Source organism: Pteropus vampyrus, unplaced genomic scaffold (genome assembly GCF_000151845.1).
Source record: "Pteropus vampyrus isolate Shadow unplaced genomic scaffold, Pvam_2.0 Scaffold15, whole genome shotgun sequence".
Taxonomy (NCBI): domain Eukaryota; kingdom Metazoa; phylum Chordata; class Mammalia; order Chiroptera; family Pteropodidae; genus Pteropus; species Pteropus vampyrus.
In genome coordinates, this window is record NW_011888796.1 from 197,274 (window position 1) to 203,351 (window position 6,078).

General features: G+C 51.6%; 1 protein-coding gene across 3 annotated transcripts in view; it reads right to left on the reverse strand.

Moving 5' to 3' along the window:
- The window catches only part of SMOC1 (SPARC related modular calcium binding 1), a 140,362-nt gene that overhangs the window by 11,565 nt on the left and 122,719 nt on the right, over positions 1–6,078 (reverse strand). The window lies entirely within an intron of this gene.

Sequence of the window (6,078 nt, forward strand, 5' to 3'; positions counted from 1 at the left end):
ACCAGGGAGCGGCAAGCATTAGGCTGAAAATTAAAAAGAGCTGTTGCGATAGGGCATGACTGGGCAGCTCCTTTAGACTGGGTGGTGTTTGAGAAGGTGACACAGAAATGGATAACCGGGGGCCAGTCAGGGGCAGGTGGGGAACGGGCTCTATAGCTCCAAGCGGAAGGAGCAGCTGACATGGATGGAAGGCCCCGGGGCAGGCAGGAGCTTGGCCTGTTTGAGGGAACCGAGGGTCAGCTACTGGAACATAATGAAGACAGGGAGAAGAATACAAGAGGAGCGGGCAGTGCCGGCCAGACCCTCCTGCAGGGCCAGTGCGGGTCAGAGCTGGGGCTTACTCCGAATACAATGGGGAGACCTGGGAAGGTTTAAACCCAGTAAAACTAGGAAGCCTGGCCAGCTACCTCCCTGCATAACTGCCTCTTTCTCTTCCCTTTCATCCCCTTCCTTGATTTCGAAACTATTTCTTGGTTCATCTTGTCTGTCTTTTGATTACAAGTCCAGCCTCTAGGTAAAACAATTACCAAATGCAGGTCAGACCTTTCATTCTCAGCAAAACCAAACACGACAAAGCTAGATGAGCTTAAAATGAAAAACGTGTTTAGAAATGATTATTTTAAAAAAACTTCTCCCAGCTCTATATTGCACCTAAAAAAAGAGGTTGGTTTGTTTGTTTTTTGAAAGAAAAATATCCCTCCCCTAAGGGCACACTGGTATAAAAAGCATTTATAAACTGCATTTTTATTTTCCTACAAATCCCTGCAGTCCGTGATTCAAGGATAAGAAATCAGTCACGACCGCCCGTGGCAGTGGGGCCCACCTGTGCTGTGGACCCGCCAGCCACTTACCTGTGCACCCAGGACTCACAGTTCCGTCCTTTCCCAGCACCCTCAGCCTGCCTGGAGCAGGCCACACGGTGCTCAAGGGCTGGGCCCCCGAGGAAGCAGATGGGACAGAGCTTGACGTCTTGTCTCCTCGGCACTGAAGCTCAAGCTCCAGGAGGCTCCCTGGGTGATTGCCCAGAGCCAGCAGCCTGTGGCGAGTTGTGGGTGGGAAGCACCCGGCAGGGTTAAGCCCATGCCCTTCTTTCTTTTCTTTTTTCCCTCTCTTTTCTTATAAACATAAATATCTCATACCTATTTTTGCGTGACATTACTTTTTTTGTATTCTAAGCATAACATAAAGGCATATAATATAGAATGTGCCTTTCTAAAACTCACCCCCTCCCCGCTTCTTGGGGACCTGGACACAGGCCTCTCTATTTTAGACACCCAATCACTAAGCGCTCTGGGGTGCCCGTGACCAGTTCCCATCTGGCTGCTGTGAGACTCTGTGTCCATCTTCTCAGGCTCAGTGCTGTACTCCTCCGAGGGGAGACTGGTCCCCCTCCACAGGGGGAGCAAAATCAGAGTCAGGGCCAAAACCAGCCTCAGAGCTCACAGGACTATGGAGGTGCTGAGAGCGAGCGCCGCGGACAAGCAGTCTCCAACAGTGGTAACTCACAAGTCAACCACTGCACTCACTTTGATGTGACTTAAAACTGGGTTTTCAGGACAGTGGCCTTTGTCCACCTCAGGATACAGAACCACTGACAGCTGTGCTTGCAGTCATGGTCCCCCACCTCAGATACACATACTCTGTGGTCCTGCTGATCGCCACTGAGGTAGCTGCACTTGGGCCCTCTCCGGGCCTAGGGGCCGGGGCTTGTCATCGTGGTGACTCTCCTTGCCTTGTTGATGACAGCTCTACTTCTGGGCAGATATCAGGGGACTAGCCTCCCTCCTTGGCAAGCCACATAAGCTCAGCGGCAGGCTGCCCATCCCTGCCAAGCCCATGGTATTTCCTCAACTGCTGTAGGCACTGGAGCACCTCTCACACAGCTGTGCCTACCCCTCTCGCTTCCTAATGGGGAACACACGTCTGGTCTCCCAGGCCCTCAGAGACCTGGTTCCTGCCCACCTCCTCCATCTCATCTATTACCACTTTCAGCTCCCCCTCATCCCCCTCATCCCATCCACCCCAGCTCAGCCATACTAAACTATGAATGTGCATTTTTTTTGGAGTCACAATGTTCCTTCATTTTTCCTGGAGTGGCTTTCCTTCTTTTACTAGCTAAGTCCTATTTACCCTTCAAAACTCAGCTCAGCTGTCGCTTTCTCCAGGAAGCCTTCTTTGATTCCTCCAGACTGAGTGAGCAAACCCTTCTCTGTTCTTCCACCTCTGTCCTAGCACTTACCACACAGCATATCAGTATCTGTCTATAGCCTAGTATTCCCACTAGGCTGCAATCTTTGAAAGCAAGGACATGACTCATATCCCTGGATCTTCGATCCTTAGCCAAGTGCTTGGTGTGCCATGCATATTCAATAGGTGCTGAGCCAATGGATGGATGGACAAATGCATGCTCCAACCAACTGTCCTAATGGGCCCAAATTAGTGAGCACTGCTGATGCTGGTCACTGGGGAGCATGTGCATTCTGGCTTCCTGTCAGGACTGCCTCCGCCAGCATATCAGCTCCTGAACTAAGTTGGATTTGACTATGGGAGTGTCCAATCCCACTGCCCAGAGCTCCTTGAGATCCTCAGGAAGCCAAAAAGGCATACAGCTCCTGCCTTCTCAGAAGAGAACCACCAAGTGCTCTGTACTCCCTCCCTGTCCTCCCTGTCCTCAAAATATGCCCATCACCTTTCCTGTCATTCAGGACAATCATTCCAATGCATCCACCTCTGAGACGAAAGTGCTGGAAGTCTCCAGACACTCCTAGACTTGCCTGTAATCAGGTAACTATAAGCTAGAGACCAGCAACTCCCAAGAAATAGAAAGTGGAGAAGGGCAGGGAGATTTTTGATGGGAGATGGGACAGAGCACAGTTACACGGTCTCAAGAAAAGGGCCGACTTCCTCCCGCCCTGGCCCACTCTCCCAGCCTCCCACAGCATCCAAAAAATCATTCCCCACTGGGTCCGAGTCCTGCTCACATTCTCACCTCCCGCCTCCAGTAGGTGCTGCTGAGTTAATGGCCTGCACCATGTCAGTGGTGAGGGCATCCAGTAGGCTGGTAATAAATTCCATTTTCTTCTCTTCTGGACAGCCTGAAAGATAAGGTGAGATTTGAAGACAGATGCCAGGTAAATAATCAAGTAAACAGTTTCTTCAACGACCATTTCCCAAACCTTGCTAGATCCTTCTTATACAACAGAATCCACTTCGGGAAGCATCGACTGCTCAAATGATTCTCATAAACCGCCACAGTTTCTCTACCTGCAGCCCACAAGGGACCATCGGACTAAATGGATAATAATGCTTTCCATTTTCTTCCATTCAACAAATTTTTGCTGACTATCAATTCAGACACTATGTTAAATGTTAGGCATAGAACAGGTTACCAGGTCCTTGTGTTTGTGAAGTACACAATCTACTGGGGAACTCAAGCTACTTCCAGTACAGTATGACCAAGCGGTCACACTAGAGTGTGAAAAGGCTGCTCTTCAGGAAGGATCAGGTGCCGAAGGAGCTCAAGGAACAGACAGAACCCCAAATGGTCAAAGCTGACTCCAGTAGACCTACCAGTTTATCCATCTAAGAACCTCCTCCCTTTCTTACGTCTCCTCTCGTCCAGCTGAGATTACATTGATCAAAGCTCCCTTATGAATGCTCTCAGACCTTTGTTTCTCTCCTCCACTGCACCATTCCAGCAAGACCCCGAGCACAGATGAACCTTCTCACAGACAGGCCCACAGAGATATCCAAGTCTACACCCACGCGGCTTAGCATTGCTGGTATACACGCCACACAACTGGGGAGATGGGTGTCCCTGTAAATTCATGACCGCCAGCCCCGCGTGGGCCCTCCACGTCACCTACGGTCCCCCTCTCTGCGGTGACTACTTCATTCTCTTCTCTTTGCGAATCCTCTAGATCTTTGGATCAGCACCACCTTCTCAGAGAAGATGGAGACTCTGAAGTGGACTCTCCCCGCCCTTCTCACAGCACCTTGTTCTGTCCCTTCAGAGTACCTGTCACCACTGTTTATATGTTTGTGTTCATCTAGTTGTGTACTCTCTGTCTTCTCCACTATATAAGTCTCATGCCAATTTTGATCACCAGATAATACCCAGTGCCTGGCACATCTCAATTCATATGTGCTGAGTGGATGGTTAGGAGGTACCCTGCCTCCACGAGTTCATTCTTGTGACGGGGTGATTTCTTCACACCGCACTTGGAAGCCCCCTGACCTTCAGGATCCTCTGTGTTCACCTCTCACTTCGGAGTCTTGATGGGGAATGGGGAGGTGGTCCCAGCTCCCACCTACACTGATCTGCATTTGTGCTGATTAAGATGACAGTGTTCCAAGCTACCAACATTCAGTAATTTTCTAGTAACTCGCCGGCAGAGGACACTATAAATAAGGGGAAACACAGCACAGCAGCCATGTAGAGGTCCTGGGCTCCCTGCCTGTACCTCTTGTGTCATGCCCCAATGGCAGTCCTGGGTCCTTAGGGATCATTACCAAAGCACCTTGCAGGACGGGCAACAAACACCACCCATACCCCTCAGGACAGCCCCTCCCTGCAAGTGCTCTTCCCTTCCCAGTCCTGGGAAAAAGGGTTCACGGCCTCCAGAACATCGTCCCAATCACCAGAGGATAAAGAAAGAATTGAAGAATTGCAGGGGTGGCATTTTCATCCAATGACTACATTTTAGAGGTAGAAAGGTAAGGGCAAGGAGGAGAAACAATGTGTTTAGGGACAATTCCCAGACTGGATGCAGATCCCATGGCTCCTGGCTCCAAGCTCCTGTGATGCCGCGGCACAGCTTACAGATGGGGAAAGAGGCCATCTTCATACAATAAGGAGGCGTGGAACAGAAAGAGGTGAGGTGCCTCAAGGGACAGCGTCATCGCCCACCTGGCAGCTCCCTGTCCTTGAAGGGGTCGTCTACCTCCGCACTCTTGGCCCTGGCATCACTCTCGCAACTGGGCATCACGTAGCTGGGAAGAGAGAGATATGGGGGGTGAGAACGGGCTGGGAACTGAGCCGACTTTAGCCACTACTGCCAGCAATGATCTGTGTTGTCACTAAGCCTAGAGCTCCCAGGGCTGGCAGTAAAATACCTCCTGCACTGTCCAGCAGCTACGAGGCAATGCCAGCATCAGAGTTACAAATGAGACATGTTCAGCATGTCCTTCTATTCACTCAGGCACACTGATGTCACCTTATGTCTGCACACGAGACCTTTCCTGATCCATAGAGCCTAGTGACTCAGGCAGAGCAATAACTTTCTCATCGGTGAACTGAGGTTCAGAGAGGTTAACTAGTTCTCCAAGGTCTCCCAGTTAGGAAGGGACAAACACGTGACCAGCATCCAAGACCCAGGTCTTTCTACCAGAACCTCATCTGCCCATGAACGGAAATGTTGGTTGCCTAGTGCCAAGACCCCCACCAGCCAGGACAGCAAAGCCAGGATGGGCGAAGGGTCAGCCTAACAGAAAGCTGGTCCTTTTGCCCCAGGGTCCACTCGAGGGGCAGGACAGGCTCAGTGGGACTTACCGTGTGGAAGTCCCAGGCAGCGGGCGCCCCGTGTCCACCAGTACACACCAGCAGTAGCCAGTGGACTGGTGGCACTGCACTGGCTTATAGAGCCCCCCAGGGGCACATTCGGGGATGACAATGCCCTCACGAGGACTCTGCCGGGCCTCTTCCAGGGCACTCTGCCTCTCCTGGTCACATGAGTGGACTTTCTCTGCAAGAGAAGACACAGCCTGTGGTGACAATCACTCCTGTGACTTATCATTGCTGCTTTCTGTGCAAGGACCCGGTCTGGCCCCAAGAAACCGATGGCTTGGCTGATGAATCACCACAGAGAGCAGTGTCTGCCACACCAGCCCATAGAGAGGGCCAGTGCCCTCTCCACCGCCAGAGTTCAACAGCATTCATACCCGGTAGGTTCTAGCCAGGCACTGCAGGGCTGCTCCTTAGCAGATCAGCGGTTTGTCCCGGGAGTGGATTTCCTGGCTGCTGGCTCCAGGAGAGATGGGTGCAGGAGCCTGACTGCCCTGCGAGCCCCAAGCTGCTGA